The sequence below is a fragment of the Acanthaster planci genome, linkage group LG10 (assembly GCF_054643075.1).
Source record: "Acanthaster planci isolate LZ-2023a linkage group LG10, COTS_SCS, whole genome shotgun sequence".
Lineage (NCBI taxonomy): Eukaryota > Metazoa > Echinodermata > Asteroidea > Valvatida > Acanthasteridae > Acanthaster > Acanthaster planci.
The window spans coordinates 16,921,950-16,935,545 of record NC_141786.1 but is presented as its reverse complement, the minus strand read 5'-3'; the positions used below and the strand labels follow the sequence as shown (position 1 = coordinate 16,935,545).

The 13,596-nt window shown below is 43.7% G+C and overlaps 1 long non-coding RNA gene across 9 annotated transcripts in view; it reads left to right on the top strand.

Annotated features, from left to right (window-relative positions):
* Positions 1–13,596, top strand: part of LOC110990533 (uncharacterized) — a 270,020-nt gene that overhangs the window by 132,008 nt on the left and 124,416 nt on the right. For 8 of the 9 annotated variants that reach the window (XR_015426949.1, XR_015426952.1, XR_015426945.1 and 5 more), the window contains 2 exons: positions 581–725; positions 1,708–1,858. This is a non-coding gene — a long non-coding RNA (uncharacterized LOC110990533). Of the gene's footprint in view, positions 1–580; positions 726–1,707; positions 1,859–7,699; positions 7,836–13,596 lie in introns of all 9 variants that reach the window. The other variant, XR_015426946.1, reaches the window with a different exon arrangement.

The window sequence follows — 13,596 nt, the reverse complement described above, 5'->3', positions numbered from 1 at the left end:
GGTCATTATAAAACACAAATTTGTATTATTGAAGTACAATGTATACATACATGTACATGTATTCTGTTTCAGGACAAAAGCTGACATCAACATTTCTTGGTCAGGTAACACCGTTATGTATTATGGACCCTGTTCTGAACAGAGGCTTTTGTCTGTAAAAGTCTCATTCATTACAGCAATGGGTAGTTGGATTGGTTCCTCGCTCCTGTTGAAGACTGTTGAAGACAGTCAGACATATACCTGTAGTTTTGTCATTACCTGTCATTGGAAATACAAAGCTGTATGCCTACTCAGTCTGGCCGTGTGCATTGAATACCCCAGTGTAAAATACATCAGTGCTGTGCAAGAATGGTTTGGTTTTTTCTAAAATTGGTTAAAAAGTGAGTGCAAAGTATAACTCTAAAAATTCCTATAGGCTCAGCCCTTGAATAAATGCACTGCGGCGACATCGGGAAGAAATGTCGATTTCTCTTTTAGGGTTAAATTTGCACTGTTTCCAATGAGGCTTGGATTAGTGCACTTCACCCTTGGGGTATTTCTCCACCTGCCCTTGACCGTTTATCTGTCATTTGTTCAACAGAGAGACACCATCCTCAAAGCCAACGACAGGATGCGTTCCGTCACCATCCTTTGATTGAGACAAACCTGTACACGTAGAGCGGAGATTCCTCCTTGATGTGTCTGGTACCTGCTGTCCTCGCTGGATCCTCTTCCACTACTCTAAGGTTGACAATTTCTCTTCCAGTTTGCTCTTGATATTTTTTCAGAGTACATGGCTCTTGGCCAGTCACCATTGAATGGTACACTCTTCGGAAAACGCAAACAGCACTTCAAAATGTTTTCTACGGTGCAACACAGCAACATCAACCTTTCAATTCAGAGTCACTGAGTCAAATTGAACTCAGTTGGATGTACATGTTGTCAAACATTGATTTTTAAAATTCAACATATCTTGCTTTAAATTAATATAGCAAGAAAAGTGTTAGGTTTCCCTTCATCTTTGCTTTCTCTGTTTTCCGATAATACAAGGTCTCTGTTACAACGAGGTCATCTGTAAAGTCCCAACAATCTTGTTACATGCACAGTGTCCTTTGCATCAGGAACTGATGTATTGTGTGAACAAAGTTGAGATGGTACATTACTTTGTGGTGCACCAAAACTGTCATTTGTATGTTGCTTCATGGTGCAGCCGATACGTACATTGTACTAGTAGACATTCAATACTGTCGTAAATATGTCACTTCACGGTGCAGCCGATACGTACATTGTACTAGTAGGCATTCAAAACTGTCGTCTATATGTCACTTCACGGTGCAGCCGATACGTACATTGTACTAGTAGGCATTCAAAACTGTCGTATATATGTCACTTCACGGTGCAGCCAATGCGTACATTGTACTAGTAGGCATTCAAAACTGTCGTAAATATGTCACTTCACGGTGCAGCCGATACGTACATTGTACTAGTAGGCATTCAAAACTGTCGTCTATATGTCACTTCACGGTGCAGCCAATGCGTACATTGTACTAGTAGGCATTCAAAACTGTCGTAAATATGTCGCTTCATGGTGCAGCCGATACGTACATTGTACTAGTAGGCATTCAAAACTGTCGTATATATGTCGCTTCATGGTGCAGCCGATGCGTACATTGTACTAGTAGGCATTCAATTGTATCTTGAGCATTGAATTTCTTATTACATCCACAGCATTGATGCCTGACTGTAGTGTGACATGAATGAGTATCCTGACTCGTCTACCTCTCTGCCTGCAGTCCTAGTGAATGACCTGGTGCTGAAATCATATAGCACCTGTTGGAATCACATAGGATAGCACAGAAGCACACTGCGAAGCTCAGGGGTAAGATTTGACAGGATTTTTCCCTGATTTCAGGATTTTTCAAATGATCTCTTTCAAAATGTGAAGAAACCTGAGCTAATACCATTATTGTGTTTTTGTACCTATGAAAGTTGATGTAGAACACAAGAAATGGGTGTTTGAAAGGGATGCCTTAACCCCATTTCTGAAAGCCGCTACAAAATACTACTTAGCAAACAGCACTGTGGCTTGTACGAGAACATGACCTTGTTCTCTGAAGTCATAAATACAATTTCCATTACAGAAAACATCTCACCTCTGTTTACCTGCATTTGCATATCAGCGCGCATGCGCATCAAACCTCGCTGAAAAAAGTCGCCCAAGCCACACCCTCGGCGCCCACTGCATGTCCCCTCCATAAAAGGCTGCCTAGCACAAAGACTCGTCTTAGTTATTTTCAGTGACGCGTGTAGTCGACATCGTGTGAATTTAGTATACAATAGAGTTTCACGTTTACATGCAACCTCGCTATTTTCTATGTAAAAATGGTGGAGTCCACCAAAACCCGAACACAGGACTGGGATTTCTATCTATAGTTCAAGCCACGCTCCTGGCAAATCCCACGGTTCCTCCAAGCCTTATCGGCCCTCCAAGCATGTCATTTCCACCGTGTTGACTGAGTCTACTCTGCTGTGTTATACGAGTGGAAATTCCCCGGGGTCGACTCCGCGACTGGCACCTAACAGGGCTTCTCCCCGTCAGGTTCCGCACACCTTCGGTAGCCTAAGTGAGCACTTGGCAGCGGAGTCCAACGTCCAAGTGTGTGCGGAACAGTGGGGCCCGGCACTCGATACAGCACAGTCATCTGAGCGTCCGGCCACCCCCTCTTGGTCAGAGAGGCCTAGGGCACCACCAACGCCTCAAGTCGGCAGCACATTTTTAGCCACTTGGACGACAACCTTTTTGTTGCAGATACAGGTTAGACGCAACAGCTTCAACCTCGTTCTCATCCAAGTGCTTGGTCTTACTCTTCAAACGACTCTAGCCCGCCGGTACTACGAGCATCCAGATCTTTCAGCAGTGTTTCCCGAGAACTATTCTCATTTTCTCTGGCGGATTCCTTCATCCCTTGCAATAGCCCACGATGTAACTGTCTCTCCCAATTGTGGAACTATTTTTCGGCGTCGTTCTGCCGACTGCTCCCAACAGTAGACCTACCTCTGCACCTGACTTCAGAGCTATGTTCGTGCCCGTTCTTTATCACAGCCTCGCTCCCACTCGTTGGATCATGGTGGAATCAAGGTCCGTTTCCCCGTTGACACTTGGGGGTCGGAACACTTTCTCCTGTCATTTATCCTCTGATAAAGATGGCCTCTTTTTTCCTTAGCTGGCTAATCTATCACTTACATGTACAGTGATGACAGAAGTACATGTAGGTCAGCTTCAATCATGTCAGCTTCTTTTTTTTTCCAATCGTGCCTTATTTACATGTCTTGCCTTATCGTCAGGTGATTGTAGCGATTTTGGCACTTGTGCATGTAGGTCTACCTCAAAATAGATTTTTGATTGTGTCATGGGGATTAGATCCCGTTTTCCTTCGTTGACCGATGTGCTCCTCAACCATTGTGGAGCAGTTCTATTCACAGTAATCAATGTGTCTTAATCTCTTTGTGGTTTTTTGGCCAATAGGCCTAGCCACCCTCTTTAGCTGCACAGAATATTTTTGTATTCTGCTTGGTACCGGCACATTTATTTCCTGAACTCGCTCGTTTCCTAGTTCTTGGCATCAGAACTTGACGCAGTCATGTGGGTCCCGATACACTAACATTCATGTACAGTCTCAAGACTACTTCAGGCTTGGAAGATTATTAAATCTTCTGCAGCTGTAATAGTTCTAATTCCACTGAAGCTGTTGTCATTAGTCACCTTTGCCTTACATTTGCTTAGAGCTTCAGTCTATAGGGACTCCCGTACTCAAATTTAACTCGCAGCACTGCATTTTCCTACTCTCTGGTGTCACTTCAAGTTGAACCCTCCTGTTCAAGGTCTTCCGGCAGGGTTGCTGTGTGCATTCGGTGACTTGACATGGGCAGACCATTCTTGAGTATATTTGGCTGCGCCTTTTCAGTGTGTTCCATGCACAATCTCTAGGTGCCTTCCATACATGTATGCTCATTTCGGGTGCGTTGCGTCCTGGCGTGTTTGTGCATTTACCTTCTCAGAACTTGGCGCTCTTGCACTTTGCAGCCCCCTGTTAGAGCTGCTCCAGGAGCAGTGCGCCGCATAGGATGCAATTTTTGTCGTGCTCAGGTAGAGTGCCTTAGCTTGCACACCCTTGTTTTGAGTCATAATCACTTTCCTTGTTACAGCTTTAGCGCCCGCTCTGCCTCGCCTCCCCTACAAAGAATTCTATAGTCTTTGGGTAGGCGCCTCCTGCTCAGTGTGTTTCTTGAACAAGGTACAAGTACGCCATTCATGTCGCAGTGGTGCATAATGATGGACCCGCAGCATCCCCCTTTGGTTACCATTTGCCTTCCACTTTATTTCTGTGTTATGAACTGGCTGCCTTTGTACTGTACTCTAGTTACGATAGCCTTTGGATGTCTAGGTGTTATGTTAGTCTTCCTGCACTTCCCCAACATGTCCAGGTTACAGTTGTACAGGTTCATTCACAGTATTTGCCCCCTTTCCCTGCATTCATATTTGTTCTTCAAGGTTGTTTCCTTGGTGAGGATGTTCCCACAAATTTCATTAGCACAGCTCTAGGTTTCCGTCTACTTCTCGGCTTCCATGAGATTAGACGCTACATGTTCATGTATGTGTGACCTGGGTTGACTTCTTTCTCCTTGGGTTCCCATAGTGGTTAACTTGACTGGCGCAAGTTGTACATTAGGACTTCATCTGCTTGTAATTCTCAGGCATGGTCAACTGTATAGTTAGGTTGCTTAAGGCAGGTTTTTTATTACCTTCGTGAGTCTTGGTTGTCATTGTCCCATTTCATGCCATACATTCCATAAAACACGTGCATACAAGATGCATGTAGCACAGGTAGTTTAGGGTTCCTTGTGATCAGTGTTGGAATCAACAGTGCTCATACAACAGCACAGTCTATAATAGGTACTTCGTAAAGGCCCGAGCCTTCCTTACTGGTTTATTTTTGGACAGCCATTCAGTAAACTACTCAGCTTACTTTATACAATTTTAACCCTCCTTTGGTTTTACAGCACCAATATGCACGAGTGCCCACAGTCACTCTTGTGCAGGTATTTTCTACATGAAACACAAACATGCACAGGTTCAGTGTGTACACAGTTGGTTGCCAGCACAAAATGACACAGGGTCTTTTGTGCAGTCCTCTTCACGGCATTTGGTTTACTGCACATCGATGCACATGAAACAGTGAAGCCAGTTGTTGGGCAGCACAAAAGTGCAATCTGATATTCCTGTGAGGGACCGTTGGTGCAGTGCACAACACAACACAGCTGTGCTTCTTTGAGGTGTTTACCAAATGACCCAAAGAGTGACTTCAGCTGGGGGGGTTGGCAATATCAAAGTTAGCCACCTTCTTGAGATGACGACCACACACATTTTCTTAACAGCCTGGGTGCCATCTCAGTTGGCCTCCTTGCCCTTCCAGTATTCTGTGAGGTTGTATTTGAGGTGCAGTGGTCTTTTCCCTTCTACATCTATGGCTCTAGCCTGTTGTTCCGTTTGATAACAAGTTCTGCCTGACCACGTTACTTGAGGCCCTCCACCTTTAGACCGCAGACAGGATGGACCTTTGTCATTTTGGTATTGCTTCTCCCTTCAAGCCAACCACTAGTCAGAGGAAGACTTCTTTGGTTGAGGCCTCACCACAGGGCAACTTCATTCCCAAAGATTGATCCCTTCATTTGTTGCGCAATCTCAGTTAGGGAAACTTGTGCCATTTGCTTGTTAGAGACAGAGGTTTTAGGGATGTCCCATAGTTTGATCCCTTCATCTTTGCTCAACCACAGTGAGGGGAATTCAATTAGGGGTACTTCCAGTTATTTGAGGGAAACAGTGTTATCAAGGATGTTCCACAGTTTGATCCCTTCATTTTTGCTCAACCTCAGTGTGGGGAATTCATGCCTTCACCTCCCCTGTCTGTTGTAATGAATTTGTCAAGTTACTCATGACAGAGAGAATTATCCAGAATTCTCACTTTACTTCATTTTGGCCACAACAGCCTTTGTTCCCTTGTCTCATAGGCCTACATGCATAATTTATTCATTCTCCAGTCAGGCTCCTCAACTGCTGAGACCTCCTGAACCAACCTTAGTCTCCAATGGCTCATCTGGATAGAGCCTCCCTTCATTTGTGTGCTTGGATGCAGTCATAGTCTCCCTCAGAGTAACTGAACTTTGTGAAGTAGATCCTGCCTAGGTAGCTCAACACTGTTGGAGCCCTTCAGGCAGGCTTATGGTAGCTGTTTTCTCCACTTTCTGAAGTAGTACAAGACGACGGCAATTGATCCCCATTCTTCCGCTTCACCCATCATCGGGGATTTTCCCTACAAACATTGAGGGGGATTAGGGCATCATTGTATCCCAAGTCTCACATTGATCCAACAGAGGCTCGTAATAGCATAATGCTTCATCAACCAACCTTTAAAGCAGTATTTTTGATGGCTGCCCGAACAATATCATGAGGAGGGCAATTCCGTGCCCAGTCCACAGAACCAGTCCACCTTTACCGGCAACCCAGAGGCATATGCCTCAGTAACATCGGGTTTCTTTCCACAGATCATTTAACCGGTTACTTTTCCTTAGAAATATGTACTTTCATCCCAAGGTTGACAGTGATTTCAACAATGGCGGGGGGTTTATGGTGGTGCCCCGTTCAAGAGCTTCCACATATTTCTTCACTTGTTTGCCGACCCTACAAGGTGACATCAAGCAGTTGTTCATCACGACCTTCCAACTACGTTGCCCGGCCTCTGTGACCACGATTGCTCAAATGAGATCGGAGGCAATAATACGTGTAAGCCCTCTCGATATTGAGGATCGAAATCAGGTGCCCAGGAGACAAGCAGCTTTAACATCCTCTGCCCACCAGCTTGGAGTTTCTGTTTCAGGCATAATGAAAACGACCTGCAGGGAGAATTTAATCACCTTCAATTCATGCTACCTGAAGGATGTGGTTCAAGCAGAGGGTGTCATGAGCAGGAAAACCCTCAAGCAGGTCGGCTGATCAGCAGCCTGTACACCCCAGAAAGCTACCATTTCTCACAACCAGATTAGCAGCTTCTGGGTGTGTCTAAACAACCTTTTTCATATTTGAATGGACTCAGTTTAGACCTTCGTTACCCTGCCTGTCCCTTCCCACCCAAATTGTTACTTAACGGTGCTACTCTTCAAATGTAGGTAAACATAGGTGAGATGTTTTCTGTAATGGAATTCCCAAAATCAAGTGGGATTTTCCATTCCATAGTAAGAAAACACTCACCTCTGTTTACCATCCGTCCCTATTCCAAATAAATAAAATCAAGAAACCTAAAAAAAAAAAAAAAAATAATAGAATGAGTCTTAGTGCTGTGCAGCCTTTTATGGAGGGGACATGCAGTGGGCGTGGAGGGTGTGACTTGGGCGACCTTTTTCAGCGAGGTTTGATGCGCATGGGCGCTGATATGCAAATGTAGGTAAACAGAGGTAAGTGTTTTCTTACTAGAATGGAAAATCCCGTTGGATTTTGGGAATACTAAGATAATGTACCATTCAGTGCGGTGGCACTATGAATGCACAACTTTATTGTTCTCTGTACGAGTAACAATGGAAGTGCCCTACGCTGCAGTAGGGCACTTAAAACCTGCATTGATTATTCTGGGGATGTTTTCAGTTTTCTCCAATCTCTCCATTGAAGTTGCATGTAGATAGGGTGAGAATTGGCACTTTTACTAGACATGGAAGAAGTTACAGGCGGGAAACCTACATCGAGATGGGAAAAAGGAAATTTGGCATTCCTTGGAAAATGAATACTCAGCGTTTGTGGTTAAATGGTATGATTGTATGTTCAGTTTTCCAGCATGGTCCGTCGTCAGACGCTCATGTTGACCCCCGTTCACTGGCTCTCTGTGCACACCTTCCCCCTTAACCTAACACTCCTCAGTCCTCCAACAGGTGAAGGATTGAGGAGTGTTAGGGTTAATCATGTTCAGCTTCCAGCATGGTCCATGGTTAGACCCTCATGTTGACCCACATTAACTGGCTCTCTGTGCACACCTGCCCCCTTAATCATGTTCAGCTTCCAGCATGGTCCACGGTTAGACCCTCATGTTGACCCACATTCACTGGCTCTCTGTGCACACCTGCCCCCTTAATCATGTTCAGCTTTCCAGCGTGGTCCGTGGTTAGACCCTCATGTTGACCCACATTCACTAGCGCTCTGCCATACCTGCCAACTAGTACGATTTTGGCGTATTTTGTACAAAAAAATTAATAAAAATACTACTGTACGTTTTTATCACCATAAAATATGGATTTTGATAATTTTGACATGGACAGAAAACAAGAGGGCGCTGTGTGAAATCGAAGCTAAAATAGCTAAAGCGGTTGTGAGCAGGACTAAGTCACATAGTTTGATATTGCGAACTTGTAAAGTAGAGCATTCGTGAGTGGTGTATGCAATGTACACATGTCCCTGGTAGCGCACGTATCGACCAATCGGAACTTTGCATACCAAACTGATCGGCATGCATTGTGGAGTGTACCTTCATGTGCATGCAAAAAAAATTCCCGACGTAATTATAAAACTGCATAAATGAAGATGGCTTCAACTTTTAAAAAGGACACCCCAAAACGGAAGCAATCCTTCAAAAGGGAATATACAGAGAAATTTGAGTTCATATTAACTTCCCAGAGAGGTAAACATTACGCTCACTGCACTTTGTGTAGGTCTGACTTCAGTATCGCGCATAGTGGGAGTTATGATGTATCTCGCCACATCGAAAGCAGTAAACACTGTGACATCGGTGACACCATGCTGAAACAAAGAATGCGACCCACAGCATTGGAAAGTTCATGTCTTCTGAAGATTTAAGCACCGTCAGAGCCAAGACCCTTTCAACAGACTATGTAGTTTGGCACAATCTGCCATTCGGGTCGTCGGATGATTTCACAGACATAGTGATGACGATGTTTCCAGACAGCAAAATTGCATCCCAGGTTGCTTATAGTAGGACAAAAACTACCGCTCTTGCACGACCCCAAGGTGAACAGACTAAAGGTGAGTAACTCACATAACTGTTATTTGTTTTACCATTTGGATTTATCAGTGGATTTTGTGGAAAATCAGGCCTAAACAATTGTTGGGTTGGCATACATGTAGGCCTAACGGGTCACAGACAAATAGGGTGCGTCGGTTGCTACATTTTTTTTCAAAATTTTTTATGTCCAATTATTTATGCAATGCAGTCACTTTTAGTATAGATAAACACATAAAAACAAAAACAAAAGCCAAAAAATTCTGGGCGGCAATCATTTTTAGGGTCGGGCGGTTACAGAACTTTAAAAAAAAAAGCCATAAAACACTACGGTTGGCAATATTTTTTAGGGTAGGCCGGGTTACGCCAACCAAATTTTGATTGTAGGGTTTACTTGCCATGCATGCAAGTTGTTTGTGATTTTTTGTGTGAATTTTAATTCAGTGCCATGCAATGATGATGCATGATTGATGATGTAGCTGTAGCCTAGGCCTTTTGGGGGACCAACATTTCTATTTCAGTGAATCAATTATAATTGATGCATAAATAATGGATGTATGTTCAAAATGTTGATGGGTTTGTAAATCATGTAAAAGCATGAAGCAATCTAAAGTGCCCATTGGAATTCCAGTACATGTATATGAAGATGGGATTTTGTCATTTCTGTGTCTAATGACCTCTTGCAGTTACGACATGCACGTCCTGCTTAATAGGCATCATAATCTGTTTGCACTTTTTAACTTACTGTCTTGTGAAATTTTTCTTACAAATCCCCATTTGAGGTGAAGCTGTGTTACTTCATTTTTTTTATTTTGATCCTCAAACCATGTGCTTCTATGCTCAGTTAATCAAATTGAGTTTCAGTAAATACCAGGTCACATTTTGCCAATTGAACTAATTGAAAATATTGCTGAAAACTTGTTGCATTTTCCTGTATCCTATTTTTCCCCAGATTGTGTCACATGAAAACTGAGACAAATTCTTTTCTCTTTGTCAACAGATGGTAGCTTTGATAGGGGTGCTGAAGAACAGCTATATCCAGTCGTCGTTTGCTACTTTGATGAAACAGTGAACAAAGTTGTGGGGGTGTTACTGGAGATCGCTACTACTGAAGAAAGGTCAACAGGGGAAAACATCTTTTAACTACTCAACAAAACCTTGCAAGAAAAGCAGATTCCATGGAAGAATTGCACTTGCTTCTCCGCAGACAACACGTCTGTGATGATGGGCATTCATGCAGGTGTAGCAGCATTTGTGAGGAAGGAGAATCCAGATAGATTTGTTCTTGGATGCCCCTGCCACCGTCTTCACTTTGTAGCAGAAAAAAAGAAGCTTCCACTTTGCCCTTCACTCCAGTTGATGTACTGATCTTCATCTGCTATTATTTGGAGAAGTCGTCCAAGCACCACAAAGAACTGTGTGACCATTTTTACGCACCCGCAAATCTTGGAATTCTAGCGCCCCCTAGTTTTACTTGTTCTCTGTCCTTGCATTTCTCAGGGTCTCTTATGTAGCTCAGCTATGCATTATGGACATGTAGCAGAGACGCTTATTTTGTAAAAAGTTATTCATGCTGTACTCTGGCGTGATCGCGTGTTCCTTCACTCCTTTATCCTTGTGTTTTCTCTGCTCAGTTTTGGCATGTCGAAATTCCCCTCCACGTGGCTACGTGTGGTAAGATTCCCTGAAATGCTAATGTTCCAAAACCTCAGACTTTGTAACTGTCAATCATTTGCCGCAGATGACCGAGTAAGCACTTTCAGGCACCCGGCTCTACACTTTGTACACATGACTTCTTATTCTGTATTTTTACCTTTTTACACACGACACTTAGATTCTTGCACACGACTCTAGCAGGAAGTCATGTGACCCTTTGAGATGGAAGATTTTCATTGGTTGAGCTGTTCAGCGACGCTCATATTTTATTAATTCCTAAGCCTCTAGAATCCTATAAATAGAGCAGATTTTCCCTAACTCGTCGGTCAGGTGCGGCGGACCAAACCCTTGTTGTGAGAGCGGAACCAAAAGTAGTGCGGCGGTTGGACCCTTTCTGAGAGAAGTGCGATGATAACCATTCTTATGGCAAAGAAATGTAACCATATGAATGGCCAGCTAGCTTAGCTTGGACCGATGCGAGAGCGGTACGAATTAGCCCAGGGTGCTAGTGAGAGTCGTAGCGGCCTGTCACTGCTACGTCCGAACCGATTGCCGGGCGAGACACCCCCGTGTCCCTCGCCACCCTTGTCCTGCTAACTAGTCCAGTCCTCCCCATCTCTACGCTGAGCCAATGGTACACAGTGCGGCGATCTTATCATTGCGCTCAACACATTGCGGTCTGAGCGGCAGTGCGGTCGGTACATACCGGCGCTGTCCCCGTCCAGCCCTTGCTAGTCACCGTGGTGGTCTGGGACAGCTCCCACCACGTACAGCCCGGCCTGATGAGTGTAGCCTAGTTGTGCGATGCTAAACACACGTACCGTACCCACTCCGTCGGACTTGCATTTCCAATGGTCTTGCCAAACCGTAGTTTAGTTACACTCGTATACAACTTCGCCTCTCTATAACTTTGCCTTTTGTGTGTTGTATTATGTTAAGCTACACCTGGCTTCAAACCCACATTGAACTTTGATGAAGAAAAGTGAGAGCAATAAACCAACCATACAGTTTGACTGTCACCCAAACCCCTTGTTTCACGTCCACCTTTTAATAAATTGTTGACCCCAAATATCACATCCCGTAGACACTAATAAAGTGCATGTGACCATCGACTTGATATTTAGGGAACACAGCACAGTGTTGAGATTTTGTGAACAGGTTTCCAGAAAAGTGTAGTGGTCAATGAGTCAAACACCAGATGTTCACCAAGGCCAGTTGACCCATTGATAAAACTTGGTTAGCTACTTGGAATGTGGGGGCGGAAGCCAGTGCACCCACAACTTTCCTTGTTTCGTGGAATAGTATTTCTTTGAAATGAAGGGGTGAAAATTTATTAAGTAATTGATATAAGTCATGGGTTTACATCATTTGGTTTTATTCTGATTGATCAATGGAATTAGTCATCAATTTAGAGCAGGGTGATATAACCTTACTGCATAATTTACTTGTGACTTATATTCAGTAACTATGTTAATATAGTTGATTTGTAGAGTGTAAAAACCCTGAAAGTGTGTTTAGAAATCGAGTCGGAACTTTGCGAGCAGAGAGCCAAAGTCTGATGAGACCAGCTTTGATGCTTCGAGCCTGTGAAGTGTTTTCATGTTGAGAAAAAACTTGCTTTGTAAAGTATTTTGCTGCGGTGAAATACTTGTTAGCAAACAGTTTTCCTCACCAACTCCCTGTTTGACTGTGAGGAGCCTTGCATGAGGCCAAGTTTTGAGAATAAAAGAAACTCGTATTCTCAACCAACTTCTGTTTGTCAACAAAGACATCTTTTAAGTCTGAATTGTCCATGCACTTGGGCCAGGACGATTGCTTTGAGTTCGGTTATTGAGACTCAAAATTCAGCGCTACTAAAAATATCTTGTGTCAGTTAAGGAGTTGAGGTTGTTACAAAGTGAAAGGAGTGCAGAGCCTGTGTGGCACAGCAAATCACAAGATATTGAAACGTGTGCAACCGATGGCTCTCCCTTGAGAAAACTTTGAACAGACTATTGGAACAGTGGCCTGCATTGCTAGGATGATTCAAGCAGGAAGCTGGTCATGGGTCAGCGAAAAGAAAGAATGCGGACAATTCAAATCAACCAAAGAAACAGAAATTGAAGCAAACCAAAGAGAGTGCAAGCGTTACAACAGCATCATGCGCTGGAAAGAGCTCCAGAGTTCACAGTTCACAGAGCAGCAGCAATGGTTTTGCCAGGGCAATCGATGCTTACACAATCCCCAAGAAGAAACCTACATCAACTCCCATGGCCAAGAGTACAGCTGCAGTCCTAGGAAAGAAAGCAGCTCCCCTCAATAGAACAGCAAAGCAAAGCACCACATCAACCACTACCAAACCAACTGGTAATGCAGCCTCAATGCCCAAAGTCTGACAAGAGTGCAACCACAAAAGCTGCAAACATTCATGCAACACCTCTGGATGACTGCAATAGACTTTATTGTTTGTTTTTAAAAAAACACCACTCTTCACCCATCTGAATTTAGAATTTCAGAGAGATGAACCAATGATACAAGTGCTTCATGAGAAACTGAATGGTTTTCTCAAAGATGTTATGCTGAGATTTGTGAGACCAGTCATCCTCAAACCTTTATCAGACCTGAAGGAATGCCAGTACAAGGATCCAAACAACCAAAAAGCAAATTCAGACCTAATCCTAGGTCAGGAAATTAGAGGCTTCATTAGTAGTCGCCAGTTCACATCAAGTCAACTGGAGGAGTTCTACAGGTCTGTCAGAAAGTATTTCACAACCGTCTGTGAATACGTCATCAGAGCATTCCCTTTGAATGATGAGATGTTGAAACATGCAGAGGTGGCAAATGTCAACAAACAACTTGCAGTAGGCTTCTCTTCCGTGCTGTATTTTGTGAAGAGATTTTATATCATAGACGACAAACTTGA